The sequence below is a fragment of the Asparagus officinalis genome, chromosome 6, assembly GCF_001876935.1.
Source record: "Asparagus officinalis chromosome 6, Aspof.V1, whole genome shotgun sequence".
NCBI lineage: Eukaryota > Viridiplantae > Streptophyta > Magnoliopsida > Asparagales > Asparagaceae > Asparagus > Asparagus officinalis.
In genome coordinates this window covers 56,453,308-56,465,270 of record NC_033799.1, presented here as the reverse complement: position 1 = coordinate 56,465,270, position 11,963 = coordinate 56,453,308, and positions in this window count along the sequence as shown.

Here is an 11,963-nt window from a genome sequence, read left to right as displayed (position 1 = left end):
CTTGGTTTTTAACTTATTAGGAATCATGTGGAGGAAGCATAAGCTTAGCAGATGACTTCACTAAACAAATAATAGGAAGTGGATATATAGAACTCACCATGACCTCTGGGAAAGCTTTGAATCTGTAAGACGATCATCATGTTCCTTTTCTCCATTACAACTTGATCAATGAATCTCTTCTTCTTAGAGCTGGCTATAGGATTGTAAAATAATCTAATAAATTTGTGATCACTAAGGATAATATATTCTTTGGAAAAGGTTTAATCTGTAATGGTCTTTTCAAACTCAATATAATCAATTCCAATTCAAATAAAATTCCTGAGTTTTCTGTTGCACAAATTATTGAGTCTTGTGATGTTTGGCATGGACGACTTGGACATGTCAATTTCCAAACCTTACAGAGAATGATCAAATTAAATCTTATTCCTAAATCCTTTCATGATCTCTCATCCAAGTGTGAAATTTGTGTTCAAGGGAAACACACTAAAAAACCCTTAACTAGAAACTCTGAACCCCTTGAATTAATTCATAGTGATGTGTGTGACTCGAACCAAGTTCTCACACGAGGGGGTAGGAGATATTTTGTGATATTTATAGACGATCACTCCAGATATTGTTACACCTATCTTCTCAAAAGATAAAGTCTTAGATAGGTTCAAGGTGTATAAAGCTGAATCTGAGAACCAACTTGATAGGAAGATCAATATTCTAAGATCTGATTATGGGGGGGAGTATACCTCAAATGATATGAATGAATATTGCCAAGAACACGGTATTTATGAGGTTACTGCTTCCTATACACCACAATTTAACAGGGTAGCTGAACGTAAGAACAGAACCATTATGGACATGGTGAACTGTATGTGACTCAGTTCAGGAGCACCTAAAAATATCTGGGGTGATGCTTTTCTTTCTGCTTGTTTCATTCTTAATGGGATTCTACAGAAATATTCTGATACAACTCCTTATGAATATTAGAAGGGGAGATCTCCTAGTATGAACTTCTTCCGGGTTTGGGGTTGCTTGGCTAAGGTAGCTATTCCCGAACCTAAGAAGAGGAAAATTGATTCTAAGACTGTTGATGTTGCTTTCATTAGATATGTACTAGATAGCAATGTTAATAGATTTCTATTCATCAATTCTGAAATCAGTGACTATCCAACAACACTATCATTGAAGCTAGAGATACAGTCTTTTTTGAAAACATCTTTCCTTTCAAATCTAAAATCTCAGAAAATCCTAGTTCATCTCTTCCTTCTGATTTACCATCTTCCAGTTCTTCTCAACCTTTTGTTATTGAACCTCGAAGAAGAAAAATATGTAGAATTCAAAAGGACTTTGGAGAAGACTTCTTTACCTTTATGGTTGAAGGTGATTTTAGCTCATTCCAAGAAGCAATGGATTCACCTGAATCTCCTTTCTAGAAAGAACCCGTTGATAATAAAATTAAATATATCATGGAAAACCATATTTGGATACTCACTGACTTACCTCCAGGTTATAAACTTGTTGTCTGTAAGTAGATATTCAAGAAGAAACTTAGAGATGATGGTTCTATTGATAAATATAAAGCAAGATTAGTAGCTAAAGGCTATACTCAGCAAAAGGACATTGATTACTTTGATACCTATTCTCTTGTAGCCCGAATCTTAACTATCCGAGAATTATTTACCTTTGCTACTATCCACAAGCTAATCATATATCAGATGAATGTCAAGACTGCTTTCCCGAATGGTGATTTAGACGAAGAGATCTGTATGTACCAACCTGAAGGCTTCATTATCAAGGGTCAGAAAAACAAAGTCTGCAAACTTGTTAAATCTCTGTATGCTCTTAAACGAGCTCCTAAACAATGGCAACAGAAATTTGACAAAATTATTGCACAATATGGCTTCACTGTGAATGGACACGACAAGTGTGTTTATTCAAAAGTGTAAACAATGACTATGTCATCCTCTGTCTCTATGTTGATGATATCCTTATCTTTGGAACAACTCTTGAACTAATTTTAAAGGTGAAGAATTATCTTTTCAAAAACTTTGATATGAAAGACTTAGGTCTTGTTAATATAATACTTGGAATGAAAATCACTAGAGATACTAGAGGAATATCTTTGAGTCTTTCTCACAGTATTGAGAAAATACTGATCAAATTCAACTATCATAATTCTAGACCTGTTTCCACACCTTATGATTCTTCTATATTCTTGAAGAAGAATGAAGTTGAACCTGTCTCCCAGCTGAAGTATTCTCAGATGATTGGATCTCTTCTATACATATCCAATCGGACCAGACCTGATATAGCTTATGCTGTAGGTAGACTGAGCCGGTATACTAGTAACCTAACTTAGATCACTGTTTAGCCTTAGAGAGAGTATTCAAATACTTGAAAGGCATAGTTGACTATTGCTTAACTTACACTAGATACCCTAATACTATAGAAGAGTACAGTGATGCAAATTGGGTCATAGATTCTAACAGTGTAAAGTCTATATTTGGATATGTATTTCTTTTTGGTGGTGCTGATGTATCCTAAAAATCCTGTAAGCAAACAGTAATTACCAGGAGCATCGTGGTGTCTGAATTGATTGCTCTTGATACCACTTGCACAGAAGCAGAATGGTTAAAAGATCTTCTCTCTGAACTTCCTTTGGTCCCTAAACTCTCTCCTCCAATTTCCATTCATTCTGATTCTAGATCTACCATAGAGCTTCTAAAGCAAGTGCATATAAGTAAAAAAACTCAACAGACATATTCAAATAAGATATAAATCTGTATAATGCCTCATAGGCAAAGTTGTGATCTTAGACTTTGTAATGTCTGAGAAGAATCTTGCTGACCCTTTGACTAAGGGATTATCCAGGAGTGTGGTTCTGGATTCATCGAGGGAGATGGATTTAAGCCCATACGTGAGGTCACTGACAATAGCAACCCAACCCTTATTTGGAGACGTAGTCCCAATATTGGTTCAATGTGGTAGAAACAAGCTGGACTAGTGACACTCGTGTGGAGCATCGACCCAGATATATTCATATATCATTATGTATCATGTGCTACTACCCTTTCTCTATGATGATAATGCTCTTATAATACAGTTGGTTAGGATGATATCCAGCTATAGTACCCTTGGAGGACATACCTATGTGAGAGGAACCGAGATGGCCGTGGTTGGGGGGGGGGTTGGGCTAACCCCTAGAAACTCTCATGAGTCAGTTATTGTGAGCATGACCTTTAACGCTCAACGTGCTTTGCTCAATAGATGAAGTCGTATTGTGTGTGTTTTCATAAATACCTGGTTCAAGGGGCCTAATTCAATGCTTAGTCCATTATGTCTCTCAGGTGGTGATGAACTCACTAAGGAAAGATACCTCTCCCAAATTCACGATATGAAAAGTTACCCAACCTATATTATTTTGTGATTTATTTATTGTTTTTTAATTTTTAGTCAAATATTACCTTTTGAGGGGGACTGTTAGCTATGGTGTTTGAGAAAAGGTAATTTTTACCTTTGTGAATAGTCCCTATTATGGTAATTTACCATCTAAAGATGAAGATATTGAAAGATTGTCTGCATAGGCTTAAAAAAGTCATGGTCCAAACCAGCTTAAATTCCCAAAAGCCCAGCAAAGGGCAAGTTTATCAGCCAGCCGAGCAGACGAGTCATTTTTTGACCAAGGGTCATCATTACCGACTCGAAGTGCTGGATCAGTCAGTCCCACGTAATTAAGACGACTCCTCGAGCAGACATCTCGACCATACACTCGACCCGAAGCTCACTCGGCTGTCGGATTGGGAAATCATAAAGACAACTACGAACCAATCCGCCTCTACTAAGGGGATGGGATCTAGCTAAGCTCGCTTCAGATGTCAATCGGATTGATCAGTCCCATCAAGATCTCCGCTCTGACAAATCCCGTGCATAAGCCACTTATTCTACTCATAACTCATTTCCCAGGGATCGCCATGATTCTCCCTTGGGCTCAAATGACTTCCCCTCCAATCACCAGCTGCCATCGGGAGGGGGAAGATGACCAAGCAGCTGGCCTATCCTCTTCCCTACCTCATTTGTCAAATCCAGGATACTGAGAAGACATTTCTCTCCCGAATTCACGATATGACTCAGCAGCCTGCCTGCTCACCCCTCAACCGCCTCTTGTGCATAGTCAAAGAAAAAGGGTCAAACTCTCAGAGGCGATGGGCTATAAAAAGAGGGAAAGAAGGTAAAAGTGGGGGATATTTTTTTCTGCTACTTCTTCACAAAAGTTCTGAATTTATCTTTATTAAAAAGAACTAATAACTCTCAAAGAGTACCCTCTAAGGACCTCAATGGCCCAGAGACTCTCCCTCAAACCCCACTCAAGCTCACCGGCTGACTTGACCGTCGGAGGTACTATGGGGGAAATGAGCCCCGCCCTCCCACGGGTTTCTTCTCAATTGTGCAGAAGGATCAGGAATTCCAATATAAGGATCGGGCATAAAGTCTGAGAAGGAGTCGGCCTCATCTCTCATCCTCTCCCTATTCGCCACTAGCACGAAGACCAGAGCCACAACCCCCTCGACTGTGTGATATCAGATATAAACAGTCCTATATTGGAAAGTGAATTGGATTGTAAGTGGTTTATAATGGAACACTCCATATTAGGCTTTTAATAGTGTTTTTGTATTTTGTGGGCTTTGGCAGATATACAACACCGGGCGCGAGTGCGCCCGGCGAGGCCGCCAAGCGCCATGCTAGCGCGCCGTATGCATGCGCCATGCCATGCGCCCGACACGCGCGCCAGTTGGTACGTCATGCGCACGTAACACGCACACGCGACCGGATTATGCCGCACCGCACATGCACGCGCACATAGTTTTGCCTCTAAAGATTTTATTTTTGCACGTTTTACACAAGGTTGTAACGGTTGCAAGAATTATGACAATGTGGTAACGGGTGCAAGATCTGTGTGAAACATGCGTGAGTAATTAGCAACGGCTAAGATTTCTGCAGGCTATTGTAGGCGTATAAAATTGCTTATAGGTCCCTTAGCATAGCTCGGCATAAACCGACGAACCATCGGGCGATGTATCCAAACATGAGCGTAAGTCCACAACGCCAAAGCCAAGTGACACGCAACGAAGCGGATTAACGAGGCGACGAGGCTAACGAACCACACGCAAACAATGGAATACATCCATTCGCATGTGGAATCAAGCAAACAGTTCGGTGAGTCAACGAGTCATCCAACCATAGAACGGATTTAAACTCAAACACCGAGGCGGATTTACTACCATATTGGGATTCGGACTGTCAAATTAGAATCCGGATCAACAACGAAGCAGGTTTACTGCCAAATCAGGATTTAGATCAACAAATCAGAGTCTAAATCAACCACGAGACCGGAAAACGACAAAAAAACCACAACACCTAGGGGACTCGGCCAAAACCGAGCCACCTCTAGGTGGCTCGGTGGCCGAGCCACCTATAGGTGGCCGGCCAGATCTGTGTCCGGGCACAGATCTGAGAGCCTATAAATAGGCCCTTGAGTGCTCATTTTTGAGGGTGGAACTTTTAGAGCCGAAACTCTGCCGAATTGAGAACTGAGCTTGGAGTGTTGGAGGCTTGAAGACTTGGACATTCAGATCTGGTTCTTGGCGAGCATCCACGTCACAAAAGGCAGGAGTTCGAGAGAGAGAAATCAGATCTGAGATCTACACGAAGTAATACTCCGGATCAAAGCTTGGCCTTTGATCCCGAGAATTAAAGGCTATTATTTCCTTAGTGAAATAGTACCCCTCCCCCCCCCGGCTGTTATTTCCTTAGTGGGATAACACCCGTCAAATCGTGTAGATCTGACCGGATCTAGATCGCGCGGTGGTCCACGGATTAACCCCGGCGTTGGCAAAGAACCCACAAAAGCGAGTTACCGCAAAACAGGAGCTCGTGATTCGTTTGAAAGGAAAGTTGTAATCTTTTTTTATTTTTTCTTTGATTTCGTTGTAACCGGATCTTATAAAAAGACCAGATCTTTTGTAAGAAAAAAGCAATTACTTGAGAAAACAATGACATCAATGAAGAACACGATTTTTCCCGCGAACAATCTGGCGACCACAGTGGGAGCCACCGATCTCGCTGCCGAGATCGTCACGTCGTAGCCGCGGATCTCAATCCCGGTCGAGGAGGAGGTCAAATATGAATTCGATCAGGCCAAGTTCGAGGAGTATCTATCATCCTCGTCCGGATCTACCTCCCCCCGCAAGTCCAAGAAGTTCTCCTCCAGGAGAAAAGTTCGTTGGTTTGAAGAAGTTCAGAACGCCAACGAAGCTCTCACCCCAGCCGACGCCAAAGTTGCGTCGGGTGAAGTTCCACCGACCTCCAACGAGGTCAAACCTGTTCTTGCCGACGCCTCTACTGTTGAGGGCGTTGTGACTCTCTCAAAGAGAGCCCGCCAGAGGCGACGTCAACGCCTTGCGCTGCAATTCGCTAAGGCGATGGAGTCTACAGACGGAGTCCGCTACAACGTGGATCTGAAGAACAGGGGAGGCAAACAGCCTCAACAACTGAAGAATGGTAGCTCCTCCAAGCCGCCGACGAACGAATGGATCCGGGTCAAACGGAACCGTTCGACACTTGAAGAGCGGATTCACAAACGCCGTGCGTTACTCGCACAAGCAAAAATTCTTGTGCAGGAGGCCAAGAAATTGGAGGAAGAAAGAGTGGCCAAAAAGCCATTACCAACCCGCCAAGTATGGAGGCCGAAGCAGCCTCCAACAAAAGTTCAACCACTGGCGAATCAACCAAAGTCGCCGATAATTCCAATAGCTTCTCCAGGAGATCATGCAGAATCATCCCGAAGGAAGAAGCCAGTTTTGGAGCGCCTCGGTCCACTTCCTGAAGGACGATGCAAAGCTCCTGTTCAAAATCATTTGTGCCCAATGAAGAAGCCCAGAACGACTCAACACGCTGGGGGTCGCCGTCACCTCCAACATGACAAAGAAATCAGGGCAGCTACGCGCACCAATTTGCGCATTGAAGTCCAAGAGCCCGCTGAGAACTCACGCCCAAAAAGGCATGTTTCGAGGCGCGTAACTTTTGAAAGACCAAAGAAGGTAGTTCACCCTCAGAAGGAAATATTATCATCTGATGACGATAATGTTATACCTGAGAAGGCGTGCCAACACACGATAGGTCAAGCAGACGAATTGTACTATCGTGTTGGGGGTACGAGTAAAACCAGGAAGAGGAGTCCCCGAGAACAGGAAATTCAATGTCCCTGTTCCAAACTCATTCGGGCGGTATTGTCTGAATGCAATTGCATTAAGGCGGTCCCCGAAAGAGTTTCAGTTTTTGAAAGACTCAGTGCGGAGACGCCAAACCAGGAAGAGAAGTCCCCGAGAACAGGAAACTCAATGCCCCTGTTCCAAACTCATTCGGGCAGTATTGTCTGAGTGCAACTGCATCAAGGCGGTCCCCGAAACAGTTTCGGTTTTCGAAAGACTTAGTACCGAAATGCCAAAACCAAGGCCTAGGCGTTTCCGACGAAGAAGAATGGTGGTTGAAGATGGAGAATTTTCGAGGGTCACCACCAATATGACCAGCAAGGGGACATCGGCACGGGATAATCTCGAGTCGATTCTGAAAGCATCCCGGTCTAGAACCCGTCTGCAGTCCGGAACAATCAAGCGAGCAAACTATAGTAGAGTTCGGACAAGACTCCCTTCAGAAGATGAAGAATCTGATGCCGGCTCTGCGGTTATATCAGATAATATAGTATCCAGCGAGGGACAACCCCGCGAGGCACTTATGATAAGTGCGGAGCACGTGGCCAAGATGCTTGAAGACGTCTTAGCTAAGCAACAGGAAACCTTCAGGTTCGAAATGCAGATGGCCATGCAAAACATGAGAGAAATGCATGACCAACAAATCCAAGCATTGACGAACCAGCAAGGCGAGCCAAGTCGTCGTAACCCGGTTAATCTGAAAGACGAGGATACGAATGCGAATGAGACTCATAATACCAATAATCCTCCCGTCAATGCAGGGGGTGGTAACGAGAATGTTAGCAAAAACACAGGTGAAAACTTGAAGATTAAGAACCTCGAAAGCAAAATCAATACATTGATTTCCGCTCAAGAGATGAAGAAAACAGGCATTCCCATACCCAAGAGAATGGGAATCGATCCCATATCCGGCGAAGTTCAATCTAATTAACTTCATGCCGTTTAATGGGATGGGTTCACCCACTCAGCATTTGATTTACTTCAAATTGCACCTGGGGGTTATCTCTGGTAATGAGCCTCTGATGGTACGGTCCTTCGTTGGCACCTTTCGTGGAGCCGCCTTCGACTGGTATCGCCGCCTCAAGCCAGGAAGCGTGAACAGCTGGGATGACATGGAGACCAAATTCCTCGCTAATTTCTTCAACAGTGACACAGAGATATCCATCGGGTCATTGCTGGACGAGAAGCAGAAAGATGGGGAATTGGTGGACACCTTCGTCAAAAGGTTCCGGAATAAGGCGATGAACTGCCGGGACCCGATCACCGAGGAATTCATCCTCTAGACTTGCCACAACAACCTTGCACTGGACGTGTTGGAAGCAATGGGGACAGCACCGTCCAAGACATGGAAGGATTTGAAGGTCCGAGGAGAGCAAGCTGAGCGATTCCTCAGAAGGAAGAAGGCGGAAAGAGGCCAACAGGCGAATAATGCTCCGCAACAGAATTTGATCCCACGGGGGAAAGGTAAGGCACATGCTAATGCAGTTGATGCTAATCAAACGTTCCAATTGTAACCTCAGCAACAGCCTCAGCAACAAGCGCCACAACAGTCTCGGGGGTAATAGCAACAACGGCCTCAGAAGCAGAAATCTTCGGAGCCGAGGTTTCCTAAAGTGTACTCCTTCAAGGATGACGAAGTTCCCAGCATCTTTAAGTACGTGTTGGAGAATAACAAAATCCAGCTGCCGGCAATTGTAGATCAAGAAGGGGCTAGCAAAGTGACGGATCTGAAGTATTGCGCATACCATAGAGCGGTCCATCACCCTACCAAGTCGTGCTACCACCTCAAGGACAAGATCCAGGTGCTAATTGATGTAGGCGTCATAACCCCAAAGCCGTCCAAGAATGTTGTAGCAAATGCGGTTTCAATCAGCTTTGGATCGGTGCCCATAACATGGTTCAAACCGGAGCGCATCACCAAAGTAGGGATGAAGACAGTGAACGATGACCCACATGGAGAGCGCCAAAAAGGACTTGTGCCACACACAGCCCCAAATGGCAAAATCCTATGGGTTCATCCTGATCTCATTGAAGACGAACAGTGGGCAACTTCCTCGAGAAGAAAGGGCAAAGGCAAGTCCTGTAATGCTACATCCGCAATCTTCGAGGAGGATGGCGATGAAGCTCCTACATTCCCGCTCTCCGAAGAAGAACAAGAAGTCTTCGCCACTAGAAGCGGGAATGAGTATCACTACAATTATCCACCACCTAGTGAGCAGGGGGTGAATAAACGGGGACAAGCCAAAACTCTCACGGAGATGGGGGTGATTACGAGTCCTACACCGGGCGAAGAGGCTCGACAACAGCCGGTGAATAAACCAAAAGAGAAGAATCCCTGGGAGGTTCAGAATCTGAAGCAGTCTCATTTCAGTCGCCCGATTGGAAAAGACAAACCGAAAAGCTCGAAGACTCCGCAAGTCTTCGATATAATGGCTCAACTAGCCAACATTCCAGCACGGATAACGCTGTATGAGTTGCTGCGGTTGTCCAAGGAAACCAGGGAGGCCTTGCAAGAAGCTTTGGCCAATTCAGAGGTGTTTCTGACTCAAATCAAGCCGGCGCCTGAAGAGCCAGAACTGCTGAGTCAACATTGCAATATAGCGACTAAGAACCTTCCCTGCATTACTTTCACCAAAGAAGATATGCAGACGAATAATTCGAACCACGATCGACCGTTATATTTCATCAGGTACATTGGCTCCAGCAAAGTCAACCGAATCCAAATGGATCCGGGTTCTGCTGTGAGTATTATGTCGCTTCGCTTGATGCATTTCCTCGGCATCCCAGTTAGCAAGTTGGTATCCATGGGCACTGTTATCTATGGATTCAACACTAGCGGGTCAAGACCCTTGGGTAAAACCCGGGTAAAGTGTCAAATGGGAGATTTGAAGACGGAAGTCACATGTTATGTGATCGATGCCGAAACTTCATATAACTTACTATTGGGTCGGCCTTGGATCCATAGTAACGTTATAATCCCCTCAACTCTCCATCAGTGTTTGAAATATGTCGACGCTGATAATAAGGTTAGGACGGTGGTCGCGGATAAACAACCATTCAAAGGGTATGAGAATTATTTCACTGATTCTCTCCTTTATGGTAACGAATCCGATACTGAACCATCGGCCCAGGGCACAGACAGCGGAGAAGAAGCTGATTCTGAAGCCGGATTCGATTACGATGGTGGTTTTATTTTAAATGACATTGTACCCTTTGTAATCAATCTTGACGATGAACAATCGTCAGATGGAGGTTGTAACTGGCAACTTGCCGATATTGCAATAAAAGATGATTTAGAGTACTCCTTGTCTCTTGATGATGTGATAAAAGAGCTGTACGACAATCCTGAGTTGTATATGCCGATCCGATCATCCTATGTAACGAAGGAACACCTCCAGCATTCTTTCGGAACAACCATGGTCATCCCGAACAAAGTAAGAGGTGCTAAAGAAGTGATTTACGGTAAAGGAAAAAGCTCTCCGTTACCAGATCATTTCCTAAGTGAAGACGAAGATGATGACAAACCTGGTCGACATCTATCCAAGTATAGTCCAGAAGCGCGCAAGCTCATGGAAAAGCAGGGCTACGATTTCACACTCGGAGAAGGTTTAAGACGACGATCAAATGCCAACATGGGAAGACCCGTGGGTTCATCACCTGAACATGCAGTATGGTGATAGCTTTGAACAGAGGGAACCCCCCACTGAAGATAAAATAGTCCAAGTTAACATGGGTAACAAGGCCAACCCAAAGCCTATATTCATCAGCGATAGTCTTCCCCCAAATGAGAAGGAATAATTAATCGCTCTCATCAGGGAATATATTGACGTCTTCGCATGGAACTATGAAGATATGCCCGGGCTCGATCCCAATGTGGCAATGCACCGCCTCGATATTAAGCCGGATGCCAAATCTGTCAAACAATAGCAAAGATGGTTTCGTCCGCAGATTATGGAAGCCATTGAGGCAGAGGTTAAAAAGTTGATCGAATCAGGATTTATTCGAGAAGAGAAACATCCAGACTGGCTAGTGATGCCTTTCGGTCTAAAGAATACAGGCGCCACGTACCAACGAGCAATGACTAAGATTTTCCAAGAACATCTCAGGAAAACAGTTGAATGCTACGTTGATGATTTGGTTGTAAAAAGCCGCAACAAAGAAGATCACATCAAGGACTTGAAGACGATGTTCGATCTCATGCGGAGTCATCAATTGAAGATGAACCCCACTAAATCCTTCCTTGGAATGTCCAGCGAAAAATTCCTTGGATTCGTCGTCACGACTAAAGGTATACATATCGATCCTGATAAGGTGAAGGCGATACATGAACTACAACCCCCTAGAAATCTAAGAGAGCTCAGAGGATTGCAAGGGCGTTTAGCTTACATCCGGCGGTTCATCTCTAATCTTTCTGGGAAGTGCCAACCATTCTCTAAACTAAACAAGAAAGGGGTGTCTTTTATGTGGGACGACGCCTGCCAAAAAACATTCGAAGATATTAAAACATATCTGACGAATCCTCATGTTCTCGTTGCACCAAAATCAGGTAGACCGTTCTTGATTTATCTCAAGGCGATGAACCACTCGATAAGTGCCTTACTAGCACAAGACGATGATAATGGTCACGAACAGGCAGTCTATTACCTAAGTCGGACCTTGATAGGCGCCGAGTCTCGATATCCGATGATTGAGAAAGAATGCCTC